The 22,773-nt window shown below is 32.7% G+C and overlaps 1 protein-coding gene and 1 pseudogene across 2 annotated transcripts in view; one reads left to right on the top strand and one right to left on the bottom strand.

Annotated features, from left to right (window-relative positions):
• The window catches only part of LOC146997415 (uncharacterized), a 64,760-nt pseudogene extending 62,111 nt beyond the window's left edge, over positions 1-2,649 (bottom strand).
• Positions 1-22,773, top strand: part of Tmtc2 (Transmembrane O-mannosyltransferase targeting cadherins 2) — a 635,056-nt gene that overhangs the window by 482,503 nt on the left and 129,780 nt on the right. The gene's annotated exons all lie outside the window — the stretch shown is intronic.

A 22,773-nucleotide genomic window follows, 5' to 3' on the forward strand; every position in this document is an offset into this window, starting at 1 on the left:
TGATTATTATTCAGTTCCATTTCGTTGTCTTGATTTTTCGATTTATCTTTATTTGTATCTTAAGGGGACGGTGAACTTATGTACATCTTATAGCATCAGTGTACAAAATATATGCTCAAAATTTCAATTTATTTTAAATTAAAAATTTTTAAAGCAATTAATTAATTATTTTAATTAAAAATTTAAAATGCTCCATGCGCTCTAATTTTTAATATTTTTTCCTAATGTTTGCTTTATGTTACTTATAAAGGCTTGGTAAAAGTATTTGTGTATCCGTTATTGAATATGATGGATAAGAAATTTTTAAAGGCTATTTTTGTGAACTTAAACCCAATTTTCGAAAAAATTTCACTTTTTGTTAAAGGTTTTCACAAGTTTAAACTTCTTAATAACCTCATATCTAAAAATGCATACACAGATCTACTGTAACATATAATAATATAGTTTCTTCCAAATATCATCCATTTTTAACTAAAAATGAGACGCATGGAGCATTTTCAAAACACACAAATTACGAAAAAATTTGTTTTGAGAAAAATGAATTTAAAGTTTTCCTTCAAACTTACCTTTAATACATGGTCATGAGAAACAGCAAATTAACTTTGAATATAAATTTGTAAACATTCGATAACATTTTTGTAAGATTTAACTATTTTTAATCTCATAATATTAAATATTAAATATGACAAAAATAAACATATGACAAATTGCTAGGTGATTCGAAGTTATACAGGTAAAAACAATTTGTGCCGTATACCCAATGAAATTTTTAAAAATCACCCGCACCATATGTTTTACCTTCATTTGCTACTATTGCATTATCGTTTAGTGATTTACAATATTTTTTACTATTTCTGTTTTTTCCATGCAGGTAAACTTCTCTTTTTACTTTGGTTCAAGCGACGCTGATCGCGCTTTTTTGCAATGAGTAAGGAAAACGAGTTCACTTCTTCCTGTTCTACGTTTATGGCATTTACACAACCAAAGTTAAATTCATTAATTGTTGATAATACTGACATTTCTAGCCTTTTTTTAGAAATAAACACTTCTTTAGGGCAATTGTTCCAAATTAAACTATGGATACTTTCATTAGCATTTTGTGTTTTACCAGAAATGCATCTGGACAGCAATTCTGTGCTAGCTAGCCTTTGATAAATTGGCAATATTTGAGAAAGAACACTTTCAGATACTTTAGTTTTCATGGCTTTATGTGCTTTCGGCTGCTCTTCATTTGCTACTGCACGTTGATAAAAACACCATGACAACGTACCGGTAGGACATTTCGAATGTTTTGGCGAGACATCAATAGATGAACAGTGTAGTAAGCTTGCATAAATTGCAGATTTCATTTTGTCTATATCCGGTATGTTATCTTTTATGGCCTTTCTGTAATAGTTTGTTAACTTTAAAATTGTAGTTTCCTTCAGATTACCTTCTTTTCGTCCACCGATACATATACCTCTGGAACGCATTTACACACTCTGGAACGCATTTAACTTTATTGCGCAATCCTGCCCCTAAACGTTTTGCCACATGATTGATACATTCTTCTTTACTAATTTTTACGTCATTACCATAAAGATTCAGAGTTAATAAATGTTGATATGTTTTCGCATCCCCATCAGAAAGTATCCCAACATATCGCATATTACATGTACTGATGGACCGTTTCCATAAAATTTCTGCGGCTTTCATTTCCATAGCATTAGACGAACCAGAAAAATTTTTGGAACACTCTGGTTTGTGGCTTTCAAACCATATATGAAATTCCGCACTGTCAGCACCCATATCTCTTTTCGCGCATACACATTCAGGACAATATTTTGACAGAATTTCGTAGTCGATAACTAACCCAGTCAAGACATCTACGACGATACCTATTCCATACAGTGACGTATGCCCACGTTTTTGCCATGTGCCATCATACGACACTGTGATATCTATACACTCATCATTATTTATATTAATTAATTTTTTATGCTTGTTTCGAACAATATTTCGAGAAAACTGAAGGAAATCACCTTTTAGTTTCCCCTTTTCTTCAGACAAACTGTGTAAACATTTAGCAAATGTCTTTTTGTCCATAGCATGAATTCCCATAATCATGGAAAACACTTCTAAGGCAGCGTGGCCTTTGCCTATTTTCAAAAATGCTTCGACAAGTTTCGTATTCACATCAAAAGTATTTGACCGTTTTACCCGCTCACTTGAAAATGTTGAACTAAATATTTTATCACAGTTTTTACAAACTAATTCAAGTTTTGTAGAATATCCATATATTCCTTTCCAAATAATATCTAAAGAGTTGCTTGAGCACTCGTCACACTTTATATTACATAGCAATGGATTCCACATTTTACGATTTATCAAAATATATGAATCATCATTTCGGTTATCACCACAGTCAGACGTTCGTAATAAACTTTCATTCAGTTTCTTTACACTGGCACTTATTGAAGTACTCGCTTCAACTATAGAACTTTCAGAAAAAATTGTTTGTTTATTTTTGGAAGAAACTTCTTCACTGTTCAATGTCACGTCATTTTCCGAATGAGCTGCCCATCGTTTTTCAATTTTGCTGACAGCTGCAAGTTTTTTCTTCGATGGTCGCCCTTTAGGCTTACGGTAACGACGACTTATGGCATGCATAATGTACAATATATATATATATATATATATATATATATACTCTTACGCAAGAGTTTATAAATTAATCTGCAGTTCTTCCAGTCCAAGAAACTCAGTTATAAACAGTCCTGCAAAATGTAGTTGTATAAAACACAGCAAAACACTTTTAGCAAAAGAACTAAAGAAAATAGCGAGGAACACTTTTAAACTGTAAACAGTGAAATGGCAGTTACAGTTAAAACGTTATATTGCCAGGTTTATAAAGAATTAAATATATAAGTATATAATTATCAGCAAATAACTGTTGAAACATATTTGTTTACATTTTCTCCAAAATTTAAAGGGCAAAGTTTATGTTGTTTACACATTTTAAATGCTTGTAACTTCGTTAAAAATTAGAATATTTAAATTCGGTTTTTTACATACGATGCAGTTAAGTATATGTAATACAACGAGAGTAAAAAAAAAAATTTCAATATTTTGGTCGATTTTTAGCTTTTTCAAAGTCCACGGTCCCCTTAATCTATTATTTTATCTCAGTCGATTATTTTGAATTTTAATCAATTATTTTATCGATTTTCGACTAAAATCTTATGTTTTATTATGCGTTTATATTTTCTTGATAAAAAAAATCAGAGAACTATGATAATATATATATATACGAGGGCTATCCAGAAAGTAGATTACGTTTTGGAATAAAAAAATAAACAAAGTATAGGAAACAAATTTTATTATATACAGATGAAAGCCACACTCAAATACTACTTTTCTACATAGTCACCATACAAATTAAGGCATTTATCGTAGCGATGTACGAGCTTGGAAATTCCTTCGTCGAAAAATTCGGCCGCCTGCGCCTTCAACCACTTCGTTACCTCTTCTTGCCTTCCATCTTGCACAAAACTTGTGGTAACCAAGCTTTTCGCTGATGATTTCGTGCAACAAACTTCGCGAAATTTGTGGAAAACTCAAAGAAAGTTCCGTTATTGTGAAATTTCGATTTTCACGGACTTTAGCATCGACTTTTTCGAGAAGTTCGGCGGTCACTATGCTGGGTCTCCCACTTCGATCTTCGTCGTGAACATTGGTTCGGCCATTTTGAAATCTTATGACCCACTGACGCACTCCACCTTCAGTGATAATGTTGTCCCCATACACTTCACGAAGCTGCCGATAGATTTCTATCGGTTTACAGTTTTTTGCAGTCAGAAACCTTATTACTGAGCGCACCTCGCAGCTCGCGGGATTTTCAATTAACGCAGACATTTCAAACCGTCACAGTATCTGAACGGAGCACAGCACGAACCTCTCACTAGCACGGCTAGATGCAGACTGAGCTGCGCAACGCTCTGACCCCAAGATGCCCGCGCTAGCCCCGCCCCTAGCGGACACAGACGGAAACGTAATCTACTTCCTGGATGGCCCTCGTATATATATATATATAAGTTTCTTTGGTGAATCAGTCTTCTTTATCAATAAGTGGAAGGGGACAAGAATCTGCTTTTAAGATAGAAATGTATGCAAAGTTCAATAATGGCCTGAAGCATGATGAACACTGAACGTTTAAAGAATACGTATAATATTGTAAAAGGAAGTATTAGGCAACAAATGTACATATATCCGTGTGTTAAAAACACGGCTTTTGTATCAAATGGGACTGGTAGTCTGAAAAAAATTATCTTTTCATGCATAATTGTGCACTATACCATAAAACAAAAAGTATTTCTAATATTAAATATTTCTAATATTTTAATATTATTTAAAAATAACGTAACAGTTTGCCTTAGCTAGGTAATAGCATAGGTACCAGCAGCGAAACCAATTGAACGAATCCAATTGAAAATTTCTTGTCCCTTACAAAACAAAAATTGAAGCAAAAAGAATAAGAAACAGCCCGTTTAAGCTATATTGAAATATACGGCCCCACGATTATGGCCCATGTGTGCCAATGTTAAATAATCTTATGTGGACACCACATGATTTCTTTGTATGGTCTACTAAATTATGCCCATGTTTTGTTGCATTTTATTTAAACTTATTTCCTCGAATTCCATTAGAGATATATTTCTCATTCGATTAATTCAGTTTACACTTCGAGGCGAAGCGAAAACACATAAAAACTCAGAACATCTTCATTAAAAATTGTGGAATACAGAAAAATATAAAACGCCAAATATAGTTAAAACAATTAAATAAACAATTTTTACAATTAAAATTAGAATGTCTACGCAAAATAAACCATTCGAGCAGCGAGCAGGAAGACAGATTTTTCAGTGCACTAAACTGAAAGCTTACGTTTGGTCCGCCCCGGCAAAAAGCCACTGAAATTGGTGCAGAAACTGACTAAATTCACTATTCTACTGAGTTTCAAATGTCAACAAATGATAGTTCGTTAAGCTTAACTCGCAACTTGAACTTTTAAATTGTTGATAATTCTACAACTATTGCATGCAGATTAACTGAAGGCATAGAAACTACATAATTCAATCACTTTTAAAGCAAAAAATCAGTAATTTACCAACATGTAAGAATTAAAAAACTAAGCTTATCAAACCAGGTAACAGAGAGTGAATATATATATTTGAATTTAACAAATGCGATTGGTGCAGCCGATTGCAACGAAAGAGGGAGGAGCACTACTACATGTGATAGAAGTCTATAAACAAAATTTCAACATTCTATGGCTACTCGTTCTTGAGTTATGCGAGATACATACATAAATACGTACGTACAGACGTCAAGAAAAAAAAAAAAAGAAAAAAAAAGAAAAAAAAAAACTTCTCTCAATCCATTTTAAATCTAATTTACAACCCTTTTTTGGCAAAAAAAGTCCTTTATTCTGTCCGTACGTACATATCTCACTTAAAAGCATTGTTTAAATGATAACGAAAGTGGTTGAAATGGATGTTTTCGTTGAACTATGATACCCGACATTTTTCGCAATTACAATACTTCTTTTACTTCGTACAAGGAAATAAAATACTGCAAATTTAATTGAATGAATATCTAAAAATATCAAAATATGCAGAAATGCAAAAGGACAATATTTCATATTAAGTGATATTAAATGATTTATGAACTGTAATAATGTTTAAATGTCTTTTAAATGACAAAATTATACCAATAATATTCCCTGCATTGATTACACTATTCCTCAGGTTTTAATGACTGTTTAATTAGTAGCCGGATCACGTGTTATGATTATGCAATCACTTTTAAAATATAACTATTAAACGCAAGATACGAACAAAGAACGAAATACATTTTTCTCCTTATACTAAATTATAATCTTCCCCGAAGAGAGACCTAAGTATTAATTTGAGTTCTCAGAGCAAATAGCATGTCTCTGGAATTTTGTTTTATTTTATTTATTTATTTATCCCTTTATGTGTAGAATAATGAACGCAACAAGCAAAAAAGTATGTCTGCAGCAGCGAAAATGTTTAATAAATATTGTTAAGAAACAACAGAACATCACAACTAGTTATTATATTACAGCACGATCCAAAACAAATAAGATTTTTCTCGTGCAAATACCTGTCATTCTTTGCTTTTCATGACGAAGTTGCTTAAGAGTGAAGAGATTCTGTGACACGCTGTGGCCGTGTCAGAGAACCTGTCTGCGGTGGCTGGCGTGCTGTCTGGCTGTCCAGCCTTGTGAGGCAGTTATTACAAACGTATCGCCTGCAAGGTCGCTGACAAATGCAAGAGGCTTTGGGTTGCCACTTTTCGCGTTAGCTCGTACGAACCCAACGTGAGGATAGTGTTCACGCAGTTGGGTAGAAAAAGGTGACCAGCAGGAATACGCAGCGAATTGCAAGTGACAACGATTTGTGTTCCAGTTTTTATACGTGTGAATATGGTTTTCCAGATACTTCCTTCACAAAACTGCGGGGAGGAGTAGAGTTATTTTTACAGTTTTGAATTCTATTAATATCTCGAATTTCAAATTAAATTTTCCAAACCTGAACATTTTCGGACTAAATAGACAATTTCTGCTTTTCTCAGGCTTGATTTAGCTCTTTATTTCATTGCTTTTTAATTAAATTTTGTTTTATTTATTATTTTTTAAATTATTTCCCCCGCATTTTCAATACTATTGTTTATTTATTTTGTTAGTGCTAAATTAATCCTCGTGGTGTACTTTGTGGAACACGAAGGCTTAAAAATAGAGCTTTGAAAAAAAAAAAAAAAAAAAAAAAAACTGAAAGCTTTTAGATTTTGCATTAGGCCAAAGGCATTTTTTTAACGTTTTACGTGTTATCTTTATAACGTGTTATCTTTATACGTGTTATCTTTATTAAATATCATGTTCTTCGCACTTGAACCATAAAATTAAGTTCAACTGCGATACAAAATAATTTAAAAGAAGCATATCTTTAGAATTTCCGATACACAGTCTCGCGCGCTAGAGATATTTTTTTTTTCTTTTTTTCCCCAGTGCAGTGTTGTCATTGTTCCCTTTGAAATCTTTTTCTCAAACAAAAACTGAATGCTTTACAAAATATGGAATACTACATAATAAAACAAACTTCAGATTCTGAATTTGGGCTTCCAGATACCTATACTCGGGTGGAGACGTACTTTATTCAAAATTTGATGGATCTAGATACCGTGTTTTTATCACAATGTAAGAAACATAAATGCATTTATGCAGATTCTTCATTATTTAATTTCTTTAATTGTAATACAGAGCGATAATATTTGGTGGCAACAATTTCAAAAGTGATTCACCGTTTATAGTGAATCGACGCAAAATGCTGAAACGAAATTAATAACCTTTCTGAACTAACGCTCCTTTGGGCTGAAAAGCTGAAAGCTTTCAGATTTTATATTACCCCCAAACGGGAGTGTTTCCACTAGGAATTCAAAACAGGATTTGGAAAGTGATACAGACATTCAAAGTCATTCGACGCAAAATACCGTTACCGCATTCTAATGTCTTTGCGTTGCCACGCTATCAATATAATATCAGTAAGAAATTTAAGAAAAACTTCACGCATAAGACATCCGTGCTTGAAGATGAACGCGCTGTTAATGTTAATAAAACGTTTTGGAATTCTTGAGTTTATTAATAAAAATTAATTAAAGTTTTAGAAAACATGAATTAGATAATAAAAAAAATTTAATTCCAAATATTCGAGGGAAGGACTACGTTATTCAAAATTAGTAAATTAATAAAATTAAATATATTATTTTGTTTTGTTTTGTGTGATGCTCTGTAAAAACATTTTTCAAGTTTCTCTTTGATCATATTAATTTTCAGTTAAGTTAACGTATTCGAAGATTCATTAAATTTACATGTACTGAATTTAGTAATTCATTACCAGGAGTAAAAATGGTTAAACCTTCATATTATTGAAGGAACAAACAATTTTTTCAATTTTGTTCCATTATTTCCTTTTTAATTTGTATAAATGTATATTATACGTATAATATTCGTTTCGAGAATAGCGGTTTGAGTCTCAAATGATTCAGAAGAACGAAACATGTATTCGGAACTCATTAATCAACATATTCTAAGCCTTCGAAACACTTTCCCCTTGACAAGTTCTGTTTGAAGCGTTGAACTGAGATTAATACTTCATTTTTTCTTGTTTATTACGTATTGCTTTCAGTATAGTATCAGTATTTGTAGTTTAATTTTTACTTGTACTCCCTTTGGGTTTCGACTTTCTTCGAGAAATAAATGGTTAGGGCCTTCATAGGGAAGGTATTGTAAACTTTCATTTAAGCTCTGACTTTTCCTATTCTTTAAATAATTTTATTGAGACTTTTATTAAGTTAGTGAAGAATATGAGATCATTTGAAACAGTTTAAAATCTCAAGAGGGTTCATTTGGACGAAACATGTATCGTTTTCTAGTTGATCAACTTGGTTTAAGGCTTCAAAACACTTTTTCCTTGACAAGTTCTGTTTGAAGCTTTAAAGACAAGAGATTCACAAAACAATTTTTTTAGTATTTTGATTATATCTGTAATTTTTCCCATTTTTCCAGTAGTAATGTAATTTAGTTTATAATTTGTTTTTGTCTATTGTATTTCACTTTTGCAGCTTGTTTCAAGAAGATGATAGGGAATTTTTAAATATTTAAGCGCGATTTTGTTAGGTTTAAAATTGTATACTTGAAATTTTTATACCTATACTTAGGGAAAATAGTGGGCTTTTTAGAGGAGAGAGATTTGTAGAGAGGCAGATATAAATATATATATCAAAGAAGCGAATTGGAGAGGTTATCGAATTTCTCTTATTAAATAATATAACAGATAAAAAACAACTTCATAATCATCTTTTCCTTTTCAAGCCAACTATAATTTTGCTCTATCAGAAAGCTTAATTCCTGCAATTATTTATTTCTGAAGCTTCTGCCGGCTGTAGGAATTAAAACGCTACATTTTGCATACATTTATGTTATTTATTTACGAAACATTAGTTTTACGATCCTATTAAACAGCAAACATTAGTTGCAAGTTCACGTTTTGCATGTAATGGGAGGCAGTTTAGGTATGAAGAGAAGCTTAGGCCATTTTATACTCGGTAATGAACTCCGAATGTACCAGATGGCCCTAGCGTAAGAATTAATATAGAGGAACTGTGTTAATTATATCAAGAAAGAGATTAGAGACGAAACGTAATCGCGGTGATTCATCTATAACTCATTCGTCTTTTTAAGTGGCGGCTGTCTTCGGAATTATCGCGGGAAATGAGGGAAAATATGTTTTCAAATGTTGACCCAAAGGCAAATACAGTAGAGAAGATGTCTTAGATATAAATGACATGTTCAACAGAAAAAGAAAGGAAGGGGATAATTTTTTTTTTTTCAAATTCTGAAGGTTTCTTGATTATTTTATATTAGACCAAAAGGGTTGCTTTTTTCATTTACACAATAATACACGTTTCGAGAGTATTTGGGATAAAAATATTTAATAACAGCATATGTTTAAAATTTCCGACAGACAGTTTTGCACGCTGGAGATAAAATTATTTTATTTCGGACAAGACAACGTGTTGCCACTGCTCGCTTTGAAATAATTGAGTTTCTTAATCAAAACTCGTTACAGTTTAAAAAATATGAAAAAAAAATACAACAAATTCGGAATTCTATAATATATAATTCGAAATTCTAGTAATAGCCCTTCTGGGCTAACCCTCGTTTAGGCTAAAATAAACAGCATTTGGAAAGAAATTAAAAAAAAAAAAAAAAAAAAAAAAAAAAAAATCTATGCAACATTCAGTATCCACAATTTTTTCAAGAAATATGTTGAAATATGTCTTATTCTTAACATTATGCTTTCAGTCGTATCTTTATTTAAGAAGTCATCACTAGAATGAGAAAGGTTTATATTATAAATTTATAGGGTTTTTGCGGCATGGGGGCATTCTAAATATATGGCGAGCCAAAAGTCCTGTCGTGTGGTTTGGTGGTAGGAAATACTAGGGAAGAAAAGTGGAAGACCCTCGGACCCCCCTTCCCCGTTTTACTCTCTCTCAAAATTTGGGTGAAAGTAGAAGTGCAATATCCTTGAGGATCTGGCAGCCATTCTTCCATGAAATACATAGACATGACAACAACACACATAATGATACGCACAGGACTCCTGAAATATATAAAACTACTATTTAATTCTTCATAATTATGTTTTTCCCATTAGAAAAATAATGAAAGTAACAGTTAAAAATCTTCTGAAGTACACTTTATATAGAGCTTAGGCTATCTTAATAGGGGTTTGATCACATCAAGTGAGAAATATCCATTAAATTATAGTGCTTTTCAATCTATCAGTTTTAATTAAACCCTCATCATTTAATTTTTGAATTTCAAAGTATATAAATGTATAACAGCTAGGAATCCGTGCTTACAACCCGGTACAAAGGAATTCTGCTCATTAACTTTAGAAAATTATTTCAAAATACACATGGGTATAAGAAGTGTATTTACAGTGAGTGTCGTTTCGCATTTCAATGGTGCAAAATTACAGGCTATAAGACTATGACAGAGTTAATGTCAAGCTCCCCATTCTTAACTTTATCTTTTTTTAGTCAAGGACAGTAACTAAAATGGTATTTAGACAAACTGTAAACCCGTGTAATTAAAACCAACCGCAGCATGAGCTGTAATTAAGTTATATATCACATCGTAGATACCTGAAAATTTGGGAAATGATATCAGATGTTGTTAGATGTCCTTGAAATATTGTCAGATGTAGTCAAAGATAAAAGTTAAGGAACTTAAGTTCATCAGTGATTGATGAAAATCGTATTTCTAAATGCAGCTACACAAGCCTAAAATCGATAGCTTATAAATACATATTGTTAATGATAAATTTTGTATTTTAAGTTCATATTAAGAGGTTAGGTTAAATTAAATTAGTACACAAAGAAGCTGACTGGTACTTTCAAGGCACTGCATCAGTGTTGAGCTTAGCTGGATTACTTAGCGACTGCTATTTCAAGGTATTATTATATTGCTATAACCGCTGTGTCACAAACGGGCAAATTCGGACTTTAAGAGGTGCCCATTAAGTGAAACAGCTAAGAACAATGTTAAATTAGTTTTTAATTAACTTCCTGTTGATTAGTTGAATAAAAGTTGTTGGTTGGTTGAAAAATTTGCCTTTAGGCAAGTATAGGTTGCTGAAGATTTTTTATAAACATATGGTTCTTACGTTTCTGTTTGCATGTTGAAGAAATTATACTTTTTTTAATTTTTAAAAAGTGAGGACTTAGGTAAAAAACTAATAGGATATGCAACGTGCAACTAGAAAAATTCAGAAAAGATATTACTTTCCAAAGCAAGCACTCCCAAAGATATGTAATGCTTCTAAACACTTTTTTGTGAGGGGGTGAGGGGCTGCATTACTATCAGCGCCTCTGCACTAGAATGGAAGTATCTTAACAAGAAATTGTTTAAAAGTATCTTAACATGAAATTTTCTTAACGCTTCTTTTAACTTGATTCTTCTTTAAAAAAATCTTAACACGATACTTACAGATTACCAACATTTTAACATATTTTAGAATGTTAATGTTACCGGCAAAGCTTGAAATCCGACATTTTGTAGAATGCCTAGGCATTGTATATAATGCCTAAAACTAGCCGGCAATGTATTCACATTTCACACATTTCCTGGGAACACATTCACACATTTCCTATAGAATTCACACATTTCCTATAGAATTTTATATATATATTTCCTATAGGATTCACACATTTCCTATAGAATGCCAAATGACAAACCCGCAAAGTACGAAATACATTTCCGATTCTTTTCGAAGAACCGAAACTACTTTCCCAGAAGTTAATAAATGATGCAAAAAAGCCAAAATGACTACTAAGAAGGAACCACGAGACTATTGACCGTTGAATTGTTAGGATGTTATATTTGTGGAAAACAAAAGTACGTTTAGTTACCCTGTTCAAGAAAGCCTCAGTATTATACAGTATTACGTCACGTACGCTGAGTTATTTCACGTACTTCATGAAACTCATTTGGTTATTGAACACGGAGGAAATAACAAAATATTAAAAGAACTTTCAACCAAATAAAAAACGTATGCGTAATGGTACTGAACCCTACATCCTCTTTTATAAGCCCTCCTAGAAAAAACAAAAGGTATTTAAAAGGACACTGTTATGAAACCAACGACTTTTTTTTTTTTTTTTTTTTTTTTTTAATTTTATTCCTATTGTCAGGTCGATCTTACTGACTTTGAGTTTCAGGAAGATAGGGAATACAACTTTATTATGGTATATCAAGATCATCTCAGTAACTTTTTTACTTATTTTGAATAAACGTTTTTTAATAGCAGTCTTTCATTATTTTTTAAATTCCTACTATTAGCTCACACTCTTCCTATATCTTGTTCAAATTTTCAATCGTTAATAAAATACTTTTTATTCATCCACTCAAGTTCAAATACATCTTTTAAACTTGTAGTGGATGACACTTGATGTTCATACAGTTTTTTCACATATTAAAGTCAATTTCTACTTATTGTTTCCTGTTTGCCGGAACTAAAGATATGCTCTTTTTATTAAATATATTATAAGACTTACAAATAATGACCGCTTATTGGGAATTCTTACGTGCTGTAAAAATTAATTTTATAACAACTTATAAATAGTAGTACATGACTGTGATGAATGGGATTGTAATATTTAACAAAAATAAGTGGCAACAGTAAGACAGAGTTCTAATGACCTTTAAAGTGTATGGAATTAGAGAATTGTAGTTTTATAGAGTTGGATGAAGCGGATGTAATGTCCCATTATGTAGCGAAAATGCTCTCTATAGTTCTGTGTTAACGTGATAATAGTATATGTTTAAAATATAACCCTTTAAAATGTCCCTTGCTTCACAAACGGACAATATGAAAAGAAAGCGAAAAGAAACTATAACACAACACAAGCGACAGTTAGAGAAAGAAAAACAGCAGCAGGTCAAGCATATGTCGCCTTGAGTCGTGTGAAATCATGAGATGGAATATTAATTAAAGATCTGGACTGCTCGAAACTCTCTGGAAAGGTTCCTTGCAATAATGAAGCATTACAAGAGATGGATAGAATGAGAAATTATAGACCACCATGAGCTTCGTAAATTAGAAACGAAAAATGTTAATAAAAAGTAACTTAAATAAAAAAATTCTTTGTTGACCTAAGTAGGAATTGACTTTAAAAAACTTATTTTTTATATTATTTGTTCAAAATAATATTTGTCTTTTTTTTTTTTTTGAATATTTGCATTTGCCTTATCATAAACTTTTTTTTCAATACTTTGCCTAAAGAGCATTTACCATTCTATAGAATGCCTAGGTATTATACACAATGCCTAGGGTTAAGTATTAATAATTCTCATATATCATATTTTGCCTAAAAACATCCGGCATTATATACAATGCCTAGGCATTCTATAGAACGCCGGCGTTTAATACTTTGCCGGTAACTTTAATAATAAGAAGCAAATTTGAATTTTAAAACGTGAAAATGAGTGAGACACTGCAAGAAAACTGCTTTGGCTTACAAAGAGAGATTTACCATCAGCTTAGGCTAGCTGTAAATAAAAATGATACGCAAAAGCTGTCGCATGTATTTATTACCTTATTCAATGTTTCGCTTTGTCGCCAAATGTGGCACACCCTGTACATGATAGTAAGAAGCGAAAGGTAAAAGAGTTTCAAGTAGTGTAATTAGTCTTCGCTCAAACAGTTGAGATAGATAGATATCTTCAGAAAAACCTTTTGAGAAGAAGAAAACGCTACAGTTCTTCATCAGGAAACTTCCAACTATGGTGTGCGTATGTAGTTTTTTTTTTTATCATTTTCTTCGTCGTATCGTCATTGCTATTTTCGAAGTCATACCCGTTATTATTACTATTACCCAAGATGATGACTCGCAGAATTTCCAGGTGCATTTTTTTTTCCCTCGTGTGTTTTTCACCCTCTTCCCTTTTGTCAGTTTCATGTTGTCATTGGCGGTCTTGGCGGTCAGTGGGAGGGAATATTTCGCCAAGGCGTGTAATCAAGCCAAGGGCAGCTGAGAGGTCGACTACGTACCGGTCCGTAATTTTCGACCATTTGACGATGCTTCAATGACTAGGATAGGGAGGAAAAAAGTTAGCTAACAAAAAATAAAGAAAAGCAACGTAGAGGAAGATGGGTAAAGTAATAATAATAATAATAAAAAAATCCATAATGATGGTCTTCTCCATATTATGAGCAACCGTATAATTTCCCTTTTTCTTGCATTTTCTTTTTTTGGGGAGTTTTCTTTCTTCTCCAGCTTTTCTCTTTTCTCTCTAATTTTTTTTTTTTCTTTTTTTAACGAAACCTTGTCTTTTCTGTTCTGTCTTGAGGCCTGTTTCGTCTGCTATATTTTAATGATTGGATACTGAAACCAATGGCGAGATCATCAAAAAATATTTTTATCTATTTATTTGTATTCTAGTTCCCATTCCCCTCTCCCTCTACATACTTATCCCTTGAGACGTCGAAAAAAGGAAGAAGGAGGAGGGGAGGAGCGACCGATGATACGTTTCCGACTACAGTCCTATCGTTTCTTAGAGTCACTGACCAAAATTTCGATTTCGAGTTCCATCATGATAGAGGTAATGGAAAGTAGGAGTCTACAAAATGGGAAGGAAGAGTTAGAAGGGGGCAGAAACTGTAACCGCAGGTGTTCGAACCGGATTTTGCATATTAGCAGGTGTCCTTATTTATACTTTTTGGATACATAGATGTGTATGAAGAAATGTTTATAAACGTCCCTTAAAATGGCAGCTTATCCCAGTTTCCTTTTTAAAAAGACCCTAGTTTTATATATATCCTTTTTTTTGTAGTATAACAAATTAACGGATGGAGATACTTCAATTTTTTTCATGATATCTGTTGCTAGCCCTATTGAAATTTGGAGTAGGGAGTTTTTTTATGTTAGTCTATATACCAGCGTTTCTCACCCTTTTGTCTAAGGCGTACCATATAAACAAAAATTTAAAAACTTTAGTACCACCACTACATTTGACAATGATTATTTTTCAATTTCTCAAATATTAAAAAAAAGCATATTTTGCCATTTGCACAACCTGTTGGCTATTTGTATTAAATATGCATACATAAAACATTCTATTAGATTTTTTGTTATTATTTTTACTATCAAAATTTAAGTTATAATAATTTAATTCTAAAATTTAGTGCGAAATTTGGGCCTGTTTAAGAGAGATCAACTTCTTTATGTCTAATTTTATTTCACTTAGTTTTAACCGTAAATTAGGATCCACTTTTAATTTTTTTCTGTATTTATTTTTCAAATACAGCATGGAAGAAAAACCTTGTTCACACAAATAGGTTTTGCAAAAAGGAATTAGAAATTTAATAGATTTATTTGAAATGCCTTTAAATTCTTTTCTTCGCGCAGCCAAACGTTAACAAGTGCGCTGCTTTTTGAATCTTCATTTAGAGTTCGATCACAGGAAATTTCTATCAATTGTTCTTTTTCTTCACGAGATAAAATTTCAGGTACATTTGAACAAATGGATATATATATATATTTTAAATATTAACGCCTTCATTTGAAATGCCTTTAAATTGTTTTTTTCGGTTCAGCCAAAAGTTAACCATTTTTCTTCCCGAGATTTTTGAATTTAATAGTTAATACTTTGTTTCTTTGCGTATCATCTATTTTACTCTTGCATACCAGCAGTGGTAAGCGTACCACCGGTTGAGAACTGCTATAGATTAATGAATAGAATTATTCTACTAAACGCTTCTGGATTCCTTAATACAAAATATAATTAAATTTGTTATTAGCTTTAAATATAATGAAACATTATTTTACGGAAGGTACCACATTTAATGAAAAGACACAAATCCACTCTTAATTGTTTGTTACTCAGACTTGTTGCATAACAATTTGTGTGGCAACTACAAGCTCCTTTAGTGAAGGTACTTTTATTTTGCTATTAACAGAACATATTTGACTAATGCTCAATTGTCTGACCTATAGTCAAACCAAGCCCAGGAAATGCCTCGTGGCAAGGAGAGCAAGATCGTTGGTTCCGCTCCCCTCGGATTCTGACGGAGAGCATCCCTGTGGGACGGGTCCGAGGGACTCCCACCGCTTTTCCCCTGCCACCAAACTCTGGAGAGGACTTTCGCATCGCCGCATATTTAGAGTGCCGCCATGCCTCACGGACAGTATACATTTACAAACATCCATGCCTTCCTCGGGATTCGAACCCAGAATCTTTGGCACGGCAGTCAGCGAGGCTAATCACTATACCAGGTGGGCAGCCTATACATGAATATTTTCATTCAGTGAACTCCTTTTAGTTGGATGGTAATTAAATTAGATAACCTTTCTTCGCATTTGCATATTGTGCAATATCGTATTTTACTTAAAGTAATTTATTTACCTCATTTTTCTTCATCTATGGTTCTCATTTCTAAGCCTAATATAATAAAGCAGACCCCCCTTTTTTTTCCTGCTAAAGAAAAAAGCTGTCGAGCGGTAAAATCGCTAAACCCTGGTAGTTCGGTCCGAGGTTCGAATCCCGCGAACGGGCTGGCTGCATGGACGTTTTCATGGTTTTCCCCATGTGTAACGTGTATACGAGCCAGTTCTCTTAGAAAGTCCCCCACGAAGGCATCCCTCCCCTTAGGCAGATAGCCCTATTGTGCGTTGCCGTATTCTCAATACACTACACCTACTAAATAAAAAAATTATGTTATATTAAAAAGTAAATTTTATGCCAGTGTCCTTCGTTTAATCATTGTAGTTCTCGTAAAATCCTTTCTGGTACTTTTGCCTACATTATATCCGCAGTTGTCACAAAATATTTTGCGCTTTTCAACGTTAGAGTGTTGCTGCTGAAGAAAGGTCCAAGCCCGAGTCCAGGTGAGGGAATTGCTCATTTTTCACGTCTCTGACTTAAAAAAATAACCTAATAAACGTTATACTAATAAACATTTATTTGCAAATGGATATGAAGCATGCCATCTATTCAGGAACCACAAATATTCCGAATTCGGCGAACATGAATTTGCTAAAAACAAATCAACAAGGAAATGACCCATTTTTTTTCACGCTGCTTTATATTGACAAATTACATTTCTTTTATGATTAAAAAATGTTTAAAAAATTGGCACACCTTTTGAAATGAACAAAGCTAATGCTTGTATTGGCAAAATAATTATCTTCTGAGAATTTTTGCTCTACGCCAAAATAAAAATGCGTAGATATTCCGGACTGGATTAAGATCTTTAGAAGCCTTAAATAAAAAACAAACCTTGAAACACAATTTCTTACGGTACGCCCTTCCCTTGGGGTTCCAAACACATGCTTATTTTGCTTGATGATTAATTCATCTCTTCAGGCATCCTCTGTTTATGCGACAAATTACCAAACAGAAGTATCGAAAACCGGAAGTAATCGAAGATTTCTTTCTTTAATCATTATATGATGAAAATATTGTACTCAGTAAGTATGATCGGACACTACCAACCCATATAAAAAAAATTATAAAAGAAATAAATGTTTTTTTGCGAACAATTTTCAAATATATAATCAGCTGCACTTTGAAAATGATTAATTATTCCATACTAAAGTAAAGTATATTCAGAAAATGATTAAGATTCTGAAATACGCGTATTATTTCGAGGTAAACAAACAAACAAACAAACAGAAAAATCTATAAAGCTTTCAGCTTTTATATTACGCCCAAAGGGGCGTTTTTTTCGTTTACGAGCATATACACGTTTCCAGAGCATTTGCGCTGACGTTCTTTGGCCTTATAAGGTATTCCTCCCGATTTCCTAGCGTGCCTTCGTGGTGTACTGGTTCTGCTCGCTGGGCCGGTATTCCAGATGTCCGTGGTTCGATTCCCGGCGAAGGCGTTGTTAATTTTTCATCTCTCCGGCCTATAAAAAATGTCTTAATGACTCTACAGCCTAAAAAGATTTAAAAACAGCATATCTTTAGAAAATGTTTTATTTGCTGCAGTGTTGCCACTGCTCGTTTAGAAATCATTGAGTTTTTTTAAATCAAAAATTCGTTAAAGTTTTACAAATAGGAAATGGGTAATAAAACAAATTTAGAATTCAAAATTTCGGCTTCCTGGTTCCCATATTCGGGTGGAGGTCTGCATTATTCAAAATTTAATGGCTCTAAGTACAGTTGTTTTTTCCACAATCCGAGAAACAGACATACATTCATGCAGATTCTTCATTATTGAATTTCTTTAACTATAATACAGGGCGATAATATTTGGTGGCAGCAATCTAAAAAGTGATTCAACGCTTTTAGGAATTCGACGCAAAATGGTGTTTCGAGACTAATAGCCCTTTAGCTACTACGCCTCTTTAAGCTACAAATTGTTATTCCTTCATTTATTTGGACCACTGAGATTTATATATACATGCTAAATTTGTGAACCTAATCGTTTCATTTCTTATATGTCTCTGGTCAAAACATACATACATTTATGTAGAATTCACATACATTTAATAGTTAAAAATACTTTTTCTTTGCGTACCACCTATTTTACTCTTGTGTACCAGTAGTGGTAAGCGTACCACCGGTTGAGAATCCCTGCTATAGACTAATGAAATTAATAGATTTTGACATTTATGAATTCACATACATTTATGCAGAACATACATAAATTTATGCAGAATTCTGGTCATCACACACATACATTTATGCATTTATGAGAAGCATACATACATTTATGCAGATTCTTCATTATTTAAATTCTTCAGATATAATACAGGGCGATAATATTTGTTGGCAACAATTTGAAAAGTGAAACAATGCCTGTAGTCTAGTGAATCAACGCAAATGCCAAAACGAAATTAATAGGCCTTCTGAGCAAATTGCCCTTTTGGACTAAAATGTTAAATGAATTTCGCGAAGGAATTCGCAAGCTGTATTTTCCAAAGTGCATTTCCGAAATGGTATATCAGGTTACGATACCATAATTAGCACGAATGGTAACATGCAGTGCTAAGGAAAATAACTAAATATAAAGGACTGCGGGCAAATGACTGTAGGTTAGTCTTTGCCTGATATTACAAACATTCTTTCATGAATCATTGAGTTCTTATATGGTTAAACAAGGGAGAAGGGAAGATTATCTCTCTTTTTCTTGCCAATAAAGCATATCTAAGTATCATGATAAAGCGAATGTGTGTGCTAAATGATTTATAACGTAAAGCAGTTGCTAACAAAGTGTGAGGCGCGAAAAGTATTGGATGGGTCTTTTTCTTATTGCTTGGTTATCTACATTTCTCTGCAGCTGCGAATTAATTTGTAACTATCAGCCGATTGTTAATAGTTATACATATTTACTTCATTATTTCATTCTTTTCTTATTTCCTGGGAAACTCTTTCTCCCTTTCTCAAATGCGTTATCGCTTTCGCATTTATAGATGAGTACGAAGTTTTAGTATTTAGTTTTTTTCTCAGACAAATTGATAATGATATAACAAACAATATTTTTAGTCCAAAGGGTCTTTGTCCCTGAGGGACTATTGTTTTCGTTTTGCGATCTTGCGTTGAATCACTATAAATGTCCGTTTCACTTTTCAAACTCTTGCCACCAAATATTATCGCCCTGTAATATAGTTAAAGAAATTAAATAATGCAGAATCTGCATAAATGTATGTTTCTCGCATTGCGATAAAACAACGGTACCTAGAGCCATCCAATTTTGAATGACGTAATCCTGCTCGAATATGGGCATCTGGAAGCCCAAATTTGAAATTTGGAATTTGGTTTATTATCGATTTCCTATTTTGTAAAACTTTAACGAATTTTTGATTAACAAATCCAAGGATTTCAAAGAGAGGAATGGCAACGTAAAAACATTTTTGTTTCCAGCGCGTGAGACTGTGTATCGGAAATTCTAAAGATATGCTCAATTTAAAATTATTATTGCTCTTGAACTGAATTTTATGGTTTAAGTGCGAAGAACGTGATATTTAATAAATAAAGGTAACACACACACACAGCAACCAAAAAAAAAAAAAAAAAAAAAAAAAAAAACTCTTTGGCCGTAGTTTAAAATCTGAAACCTTTCAGATTTTCTTTCATTAAAACCGTAATTATAAATGTTCAATAATTGATAACCTTACAATGAAAGGATATTAATTCCCTCTTCCTTTACACACACACATTCGCTATAATTTTTAAGGTTTGGTAAATCGCGGTAATGGGTTTTCGCCGCTAAAACCAACAATAACAACCCTCTTTCAATGCATGAAAAGCTTTTCGTGCAAAACTGGATATCCTATTCATTTTTTCCCTTCATCCTGTTCATATTGGATCCTATTACAAATTCATGAAGTTGTTCTACCGTCTCTTTCAGAAACTCTTCAGTGGCAAAAACCGTGTTTCCACATAATGCAGGGGTTTCTTCTTCCCTGGTGGAGACTTTTTTTTTTTTTTTTTCCCCCCTCCCAAGTGCACAGTAACCTTTCCCTTTTCAGGGTTTTGGGGTTTTTCCTTTGAATTTCTTTCCACTTGATTTCATGCAAACAAGCGACAGGTTTCGTAATGTTTACACCTTTCCGCTTTGAAAAGGGTGCGTGGAAGAGCCTTACTTGATTGCGCTGTTGCATAAAAACTAAGGATAGCATGTTCTTATGGTTTTCCTTTTCTTCTTAAAAAAATATCGTTTGGGAAATAAATGCGTAAGTGTTTCTGATGTGATCATCTACAAGATGTTTTGTGATTGTCTTTCTTGCTAGTTGTTTTGGAGATGCAGAATGAGGAAGAAATGCAATTGCTTATGGAACAAAAGGGTAGCTTGCTGTTCTAAAATAAACACGAAAAATAAGCTTCTGAAAAACAATCGGATTTTGTTTCCCAGTATACGTTCTACAGCTCTCATTATAGTGTTTTCAAAGAAGAAAATTTACAAAAAATTATTTTTTTTCCTGTTTTATGGGGGACTTTGTTTGGACTTTATTTGCAGTTAATGAATAAAAGTTAAAGCGAATCTTAATACAAAGACTGTGTCAGCTTTTCTGATATCTGAAAGTTGTATCAAAAGTAATACTAACTATTATCATGTGTATGGCAATGTGAATATTTTATCACATTTCTGTCTTCTGTATTACTGAACAATTATCAGCAATAATAATTATAATCACTGCACTCTGAGAAACAGAAGATTTTTTTCAAAATGTTTATTGCCTTTACTACGAAATCAGACTTTAGGCATAATGTTAACTATGGTTTCAGATATTTTTAAATACAATGTACGAATTTATTCAACACAACAATATATTTTTTGAAATTCTTGTCTATGTTTTGGGGCTAATGGAATTATCTCACATTGGAAAAAAACAGCAGTACCTAGAGCCATCCAATTTTGAATAACGAAGTCCTCCATCCGAATATGGGCACCTAGAAGCCGGAATTTGTATTTTTATCTATTTCATAGTTTGTAAAATTGTAAAAAAAAATTCTTTTTACCAAACTCAACGATTTCAAAGCGTGCAGTGGCAACACTCTACGGAATAAAACATTTGTATGTCCAGCGCGCGAGACTGTCTATCGGATACTCTAAAGATATGCTGTTTTAGCAAAGGGGCGTTAGCCCGAATGCTCTCGAAAATTGTATGTGTGTGTAAATACACACACACACACACACACACACACACAAAAAAAAAAAAAAAAAAAAAAAAAGCCCTTTTGTGCGTAATATAACATCTGAAAGCTTTCAGATTTTTTTATTATTATTATTTTACCGTACTAAGAGCAAATGCATATACTAAACAAGAAATCGCAATATATTTGCAGGTAAAAATAGTACAATATGTAATTTTAACTCCGGTAATGACCTTTGCGTACTTACGTTCATTCATGGATTATATCATTAAAAATTTAGGCTGTATTAAAAGATTTCTCTGATTGTGAATCAAGAATCAATTATCAAAAAAAGAAGCACGGAAAAACTTCAATAATTACAAAAATATCTTCTTGCACTGCATTTTAAGTGAATTTATGTCCTTCTGTGAGGAATAGCGTTTAAGATTGCGAAAAAAAAAATTAAAAGAAAAGTCTAAATCTTGCCTAAAAATGTAACTTTTATTTTATTTATTTACTTGTTTATTTATTCATTTATCTTCTGTTTTTAAAGATATCGACATTTATTTTACATTAAATGTATTCAAGCACATCTCATCATTGATCGCCGGAAAATGATGTGTGCAAAAGTGAGACATTTATATTTTTTATGAACAGAAGCTTAATAATTGGATATATGTATATGTTACCTTGAAAGACCAAAATCGGAGGAGAACGTCGACTTTCACCGGAGAATGTCAATATTCACCAAATACGTCGGTGAAAGATCGAATATTGCATCACATTCTTGTACATTCGGACCCTCACTGGTCTATGTGGACAATCACAGATATGCTCTGGTGTAGGTCGAAAAGAGAGGAGTATATATGTACACGTTTGTCATTGCAAAAGGAAATGTTCCACAAATAAATGCAGTTGTAAAAGCAAGGGCCTCTTGTGCAATTCAAAGTGTCATAATAGTTTAAGTTGTTGCAATAAATAAGATTTGAATCACAAAATTTAGTTACCCTTTCTTATTTTGAATGTACTGAGTGTTTTAAGTTCTTATTTTAAGTCTCAAGT

Source organism: Stegodyphus dumicola, chromosome 5 (assembly GCF_044657685.1).
Source record: "Stegodyphus dumicola isolate Sdum_Otavi_A_Nest chromosome 5, ASM4465768v1".
NCBI lineage: Eukaryota > Metazoa > Arthropoda > Arachnida > Araneae > Eresidae > Stegodyphus > Stegodyphus dumicola.